The sequence below is a fragment of the Clupea harengus genome, chromosome 18 (assembly GCF_900700415.2).
Source record: "Clupea harengus chromosome 18, Ch_v2.0.2, whole genome shotgun sequence".
Lineage (NCBI taxonomy): Eukaryota > Metazoa > Chordata > Actinopteri > Clupeiformes > Clupeidae > Clupea > Clupea harengus.
The window spans coordinates 26,709,506-26,717,015 of NC_045169.1; the positions used below are offsets into that span (position 1 = coordinate 26,709,506).

Below are 7,510 nucleotides of genomic sequence, written 5' to 3' on the forward strand. Positions count from 1 at the left end.
TGAGTTAGAGCTAGTACCAGATATTTGACTGACATTTTGTAGAGCTATCCATATTAAATCCTGATGAAATATCTCCAGATGTGTGACTTTTTACCTGTAAGTTTAGCCTCCAAAGTCCTTGTCATGGCAGTGGCATTATCATACTCCTCCTGCAGCATTCCCAACTTCTGTGTAATGTCTTGTGTAAGGAAATTAAAGAAAAAGAAAATTGGTGACAGCTATCACTATGAAATGTAAATGTAACTTTCAGCTAAGAATCCATGATAAACACGTCTATTGAAATACAGTGCTTGTGCATTTCTCCCCATCTGACATATTAGCTTGTAAAGCCAGAGTAACATTGGCGTGCTCCATCCTCAGTAAGTCTAACTATTCTTTAACACCTGTTGGAAAGTAAAGAAAATGTGGCAGATCTTCTGTTCTACTTGTATAGTTAAGGACAAATGTCCTAAATATGCAAACTTGTTACTTGGACAACACTGAAGAAAAGGTTTGTGGTTCAGATTGATTATCTTTTTAACGTTTCTTACCTGAAAGTTCAAACTCACAAGCCTTTTTCTCAGTCGTTATGTTGTCATATCCTACCTTCAGTATTTCAAACTTGTGTTCAACATCTGTGGCAGAAAACAGACAAAGAGCTTCATGTAGTGTACTCACTCATGCATGCTAACTCACTCATGCTAACTCACTCACTCACTCATGCTAACTCACTCATGCTAACTCACTCACTCATGCTAACTCACTCATGCTAACTCACCTGTTATATCCACCCTCAAAAAATCTGTAAACAGAACAAGGGTGCTGTGTTATCATCACAGTAATCATTATTGTCATGAACTATGTTTTGTGATTTTGATCTACGTGTATGTAACACATTTTCGAATCATGATTTTTCAATTGACATACTAACAATTTATATAGTGTTATCCTGTCATTTTCAGAATTGCCTATCACAGAAATACTAACATGTTATATGGTGGTAGTATTTATATATTGTTGACACATTTTGGGGATTTTTCAGCCTTCAACCGACTATAAAATAAACACTTTCTCATTTGGTAGCACACTAATGAACCCACTAGAGAGCCCTCACTTTTTAAAAACACACTCACATAGCACTTGAAAAGCCACAAGAAAAGATCCAAGGATGACACAGAGGACGGCCAGGATGGTTAACTTCAGTTTCTGGAGACCCATCTCATCCACGGTTAACTGGCAACAAGTTGCTTCCTCAGAACTCTGATCTGGGGAAGAATAAAGTCCTTGCTAGCATGATAACTAGTGTCTTTTGGTGGTATGATTTTCGATGTCATTCTGTAAAAATGGGTTGTTCGTGCACCTTCACATAGTGGGCTGGTCTACACAGAACTGCACAGTGCATAGCCTTGGCAGCTAGCCAGAGCAATAGGTGTCTTTATATGTCCTTCACATGACCATATACCTTTAAAATTAATTAAACTTTAGGTAGTTATTTATAAAAGCATAAAAGTGTTAAATTCTTGCATACTGTTGCTTTAAAAAGTTTTCCATCCTGAAGTCTTATACAAAACACTATAAGAATAAAACAATTATAAAACAATAAATCAATTTTAAAATTCAATGTGGAACTAACCATTCCCTTTTGCCTGATCTTCACCGGACATCTTTTCTGACATGTTTGTACCTGTAGAGGGCAGCAGAGAGAAAGGGTATTTCAGAGTTGACAATAGTAGGAGATAGAAAAGGATACAACAGTATAAACAAATACAAAAATAGAAAATAAATAATTATAATAATAATAATAACAAAATCAAACTAAATGATAATGTTCAATGTCTACCATTTAAAATTATGTCCTGTGTTACTCTATAACTGTACAGGTTTCTTTATGAGCCACATGAGATTCAAGCAGTTTACCATAAGGGCTGATACATGACCCCTTTCGTTTTTATCCAAACTTTTTTCCAAAGTACACATATGCCAAACATGGGCAAAAATCATTTTTTTCACTCTTTTCAACCTTTATTTAAATACAATCATAGGGTTCTTAAAGTGTCAAGGAGCTACGGCTTAAAGTAACACTATGGAGTTTCTGGAGCCGCCAGGTAGGGGGCTACTTGCACTTGCTTGAAGTTTGACTGTGTTAGGAAAGTTGTTGACTCGCTAGTTTGTCATCAACAAAGATCATTTCAACAGGTTTCGCTAAGTTTAGCCGTTAGCAAGACATCTCATTAGCTTGTTAGATTTCCCATAGCTTGGACATTGATGCTAGTAATAAGTGATCAGTCAAACATCAAGCAAGTGCAACACAAGACAAAGTAAGAAAGCAAATAAGTTACTGAATAGTCCAGCAGAAAGTAGCCCCCTACCTGGCGGCTCCAGAAACTCCATAGTGTTACTTTAATGTAGACAAAAAAATTTAGGATATCGCCTTCAAAATATCAGTGTGCCTTCATTCAACCCTCCTGAAATTTTGCCACATGAATGTAGGGACCACAGACTTTTTAAGCTGTCAACTTGATCCAGGCTTACCCAAGGCACCACCACCAGGTGGCCCTTCAAAACAGTACGTTTAGTTTTTGGTGCCTCAGTCAGATGCCTCTAACACAGTGGTTCCCAACCTTTTTTGGCTTGTGACCCCACTTTGACATCACAAAGCTGTAGTGACCCAAAATGCAAAAAAAATATTTGTTTTCAATCAAGTGGGCCTAATAGAATTACAAACTATGTTGCAAGTAAACGTTCATTTTAGACCACATTAAGTGAGGATTTTATGGGCTGCAAATTAATTCATTCTGAACAAACAATGACAAGGCTAAGTAGGCTACAAATATGAGCTAAATATGGGCTCACCATATTTAATGGGACGGTTGAGCTTGCACATCTCGCTGCAGCCTTTCAAAGTTGGGTGGTATAGTAGACAGAGTGCATCTCATCTCTGCCGTTACATCCAGTTGCGAACGGTACTTTGATTTCATGCACACAAGAGCACTAAATCCGGCTTCACACAAATATGTGCTTCCAAAAGGAACCAACAGTTTTAAAGCACAATGTGAGATCTTTGGGTACTCTTCTCTTGCGCCAAACCAGAATTCCTCCACCGCCACTCGCGAATGCAGCCCCTGTTGCGTTCTATCAAGAAAGATTTTGGTTTCCCCACATATTCTTTATGTGTTGTCTCAAAATGTCTTTTGAGCTTGTTGGGTTTCATGCTCTCGGTAGACAGGACATTACTACACAGCAGACATTTAGGCTTCTCCTCGTTGTTTTCAATTATGCTAGTAAATCCATACTGAAGGAAGGTTTCATCATATTTTCGCTGTCTTTTTGGTGTCTGTTTCTGAGTTTCACTTGAAGATGTTGGCGACTCGCGTGGGTGAAGAAATCTTTCCATTTTCTGAATTGTATTTCTCTCGCTCTGATTTTCTTGCTAGCTAGCTTACTTTGCGCGCGGTTTATGTTTGATGTTATGTTTATGTTTATGTTGATATGTGTGGTCGTGTGAATCAAGATATGCCGAGTGCCCGCATTTTATTTGAATTCGATTTTTATGAGGGGTTGTTTTGAATTGTGTGTGGTGTTTTTATTTTTATAATAAAAAAAATTATTGATATGTTTTTGCATTGATCACTTACTATTTCAGGCGACCCCATTTCAATTCCATGCGACCCCACTAGGGGTCGCGACCCCAAGGTTGGGAACCACTGCTCTAACAGCTTGCAACACCATAGAGCCGTGTTCACACATACATAAATTGAAATAGCACTAATGTATGAATGACTTGATAATTCATATGAAGCTGACTATTATCCCAGGGACGTGCACAGGAATTTTGAAGGGCCATTGCTCTGCCCTGGAAAAAAGGGGCAACACGTTCATTTTTGTAACCGCCGCCGCCACGCCGCCACGCCCCCTCCCCCTGGACGCATATTCTGCCTATATCACTTGAAACTGTGAAATTGTCTGGGTCGATCGCTAACCGCCGCAGCCCCCTCCCCCCGTGCACATATTCCGTGATGAAGTTCTGCAGCCGTAATACTATTTAAAAATATATATATATTTCCTTCGGAGGGGCAACTTCAGTCGAGGAGGGCAAACGGGCAGTTGCCCGAGCAACCTTAGCCCCCTCCTGTGCACGTCCCTGATTATAACAATAGTATAGTCTATATATCGGCTTGAACCTCCACAACACTTCACTGCTTTGGGGGCTTTTTTAGCCTTAGTGATATCAGACAGTGTAGAGACAGAACATCAATGCAAGAGAGATTGGACGTAGAATCAGGAAACAACGGAGGTCACACTCAATCCCAGGTCGCCATGGTAACTTAGACCTGTACATGGTGTGGGATGCTACTGCTTGTGCCACAGCTCCCACACACTCCACTGTTTTTAGAAGATCTGTACACCAGTAGATTCAGCCTGCATCAACTTCCACATTACTAGGTCCACAGTTTCACTGTGACACACAGTTCCTACGCTCACAGCACCTACTACACACGCAAAGTTTCGGGAAGATTGAACAAAAACCCACAGAGATATTTAAAGGTGAAATTACGAATTTCCATTTTCTTCAAAATTACGCTTCAGCCAAATGACACTTTAAGAGCCCCAGGAGTTTTTTTTGGAAAGGCACTTTCTGAATCTTACAGAAAGTGCCCTTTAATAGGCAATCCTTCCACTAAACATTAATGTTACAATAAACTTTAAAAAGCTTCATCTTTCAACACTGCTTTTGATGTCAGGTGTTGTGGGTTACGATCATTGCACAGGCTCATATCCAGCTGATGTCCTTCCAAGATCATTTAAAGTAAGAGTCACTCAAAATGAATGACTAAATAGTTTTTTTTTTCAATGCTCCTAGTTAAGTCAAAATATGTGTTGACTTTGAAGTTACTACTAGTATTTACAATGTAAACATATACCAAACACGACACAAGCACCGAGAACCTTTGGCATAAAGGTTGACTAGACCAGAAGAGGAAGACAGCACTGGTAATAACATTACACAATCTGGTGATGAGGAACAAATGACAATAAACAAAAATGCTGTGTTTTAGGGGAAGTAAAGAGTGAGACCATCCGAATTACCAGAATTACTGCAGCTGCCAAAAATCTATTCAGTGAGTCTTAGTTATTTAACATTGTAGTCGACATGCATGTTCTTGAAAACCTGCACTTTAGATGATTGTGAGATTTAAACTTCATAGGCAATATATTGGTATTAGGTATTTTGCCACTCAAGTAAAATAACAACAAAAAAGTATAACACGTGAATGAATAAACAATCAACTAAACAGAGACACAAACAAACACATAAATAAAATGTCTAGGTAGTTTCAGTGTTGCTGACAAACAATATAATGTGCATATAGAAATCTATTGCTCACAACATCCTACACAACCGTTTAAAACACTGAATGTACATAGAGTTATAGCTCACTCGCTTTTCAGTTACCTGTGGTAGAGTCCTTCGATGTGCCCTTTGGTGTTAAATTCAAATAGATTTTGTCTTCTGACATCCTTGTGATCTCTAAGTTTCACTCAAGAGATGATGGGGAGCTGTGAGAAAGACGTCTGTCTCCTGTCAGTCTCTTTAATTTTGGAAGTTCAGCTCATTTGTCATACCAGCCTATTTGCATTTGTGGGACAGTTCTCTTACAATTCCTCTTTTATATCCTCACAGGAAGTAACAACAATATTCATGCAAGTTACCGAATCATGATTCCAGAGACATTTCCTGTATAAATTACACATACTCTTAAGTATTAATTGGCCAACTGTGAGTGGAAAAGTTGTTAAAACCACTATTACTGTTCAACAGCACTACAAAGAGTTTTATCTGATGTGCTGTAGTCTTTCCGAATCTGTAAGAAATCCCCACGTTTGTTCATACTCCTGATGTTTAGTTGAAACAGAGGACAAACATTTTTTTTGTTTTTAATTAACTCATGAATCCATCAACAGATACACACACATTTGAGTAATTTCAGAGCTATATCACCAGCAACATTCTAAATACTTTATTTATGAAAACTATATTAAGATATAATTCGATTCTAAAATCAGAATTAAAGTTGTACATATACAAAAAAAAGGCACCCTTGACCTACTCCCCAGTTTGTCTCTCTCTCCTGTGACGAGAGCAGCGGGGTTCACTAACTTCCTCTTGGTGTCTGTTTACTGTGAAATTTGATACTCTCATGTACCCATGTAACAGTACCCATGTAACACAGTGATTTACCAGACTCTAGTCATAATATGGTGCACTCCCGTGTTTACCCATGTAATACAGTTATTTAACTCTATTCATAATATACTGCACTGGTGTCTTTACCCATGTAATACAGTTATTTAACTCTATTCATAACATACTGCACTGGTGTCTTTACCCATGTAATACAGTTATTTAACTCTATTCATAATATACTGCACTGGTGTCTTTACCCATGTAATACAGTTATTTAACAGACTCTATGCATAATATGCTGCACTGGTGTCTTTACCCATTTAACACAGTGATTTAACAGACTCTATGCACAATATACTGCACTGGTGTCTTTACTGAAGGTGTCATATGCAATGCACATAGGGTGTACATTTAGCTGGGTCAGTATTGAGAACACAAACCCTATTTGTCAAAGAGATCTTGGCAGCTGGTCTCTTAAAGTCATTTTGTTAATTATCAGAGGATGAAGCACGACCGTGCTGTGAATCTCTAAACTAAACTGCATTCTCTTCTGTAACCTGTACCCTGTCTGCTTGTGGCTCAGTGCTGTGAATCTCTAAACTAAACTGCATTCTCTTCTGTAACCTGTACTCTGTCTGCTTGTGGCTCAGTGCTGTGAATCTCTAAACTAAACTGCATTCTCTTCTGTAACCTGTACTCTGTCTGCTTGTGGCTCAGTGCTGTGAATCTCTAAACTAAACTGCATTCTCTTCTGTAACATGTCTGCTTGTGGCTCAGTGCTGTGAATCTCTAAACTAAACTGCATTCTCTTCTGTAACATGTCTGCTTGTGGCTCAGTGCTGTGAATCTCTAAACTTAACTGCATTCTCTTCTGTACCCTGTACCCTGTCTGCTTGTGGCTCAGTTTAAAGTGACGTAACTGAAGGCTTGAGTACATTGAGAGATGGCGGGAGCAGAAATGTACAAACTTGTTCTCTTCAGGAACGGTTGTGTAATAAGTGCACTGGTCTCACATGGGAGTTGAATGGACTGGTTTACCGGAACTGAATAGGGGGAAGACCCAGGTCATATATCAAGGGGAACTGGTTTGGCCAGGTGTGTGCTGGCACCTTTATGCAGAGACTGCAGATGATTCATGAGCACCCACACCACCTTACATACCGTACTGATAACATACTGAATAATACTGTGTATCCTATAAGAGCACTCACACCACCTTACATACCGTACTGATAACATACTGAACATACTGTGTCTCCCCAATGAGCACCACACCACCTTACGTACCGTACTGATAACATACTGATAACATACTGATAACATACTGTGTATCTTATAACAGCA

At 38.9% G+C, this 7,510-nt stretch overlaps 1 long non-coding RNA gene across 1 annotated transcript; it reads right to left on the reverse strand.

Annotated features, from left to right (window-relative positions):
* Positions 1-762: 762 nt before the first annotated feature.
* Positions 763-1,623, reverse strand: LOC116224550. The gene is made up of 3 exons (XR_004165632.1): positions 1,613-1,623; positions 1,113-1,244; positions 763-781 (listed from the first exon to the last, which is right to left on the reverse strand). It is a non-coding gene; the product is annotated as an uncharacterized LOC116224550 (long non-coding RNA).
* Positions 1,624-7,510: the final 5,887 nt, after the last annotated feature.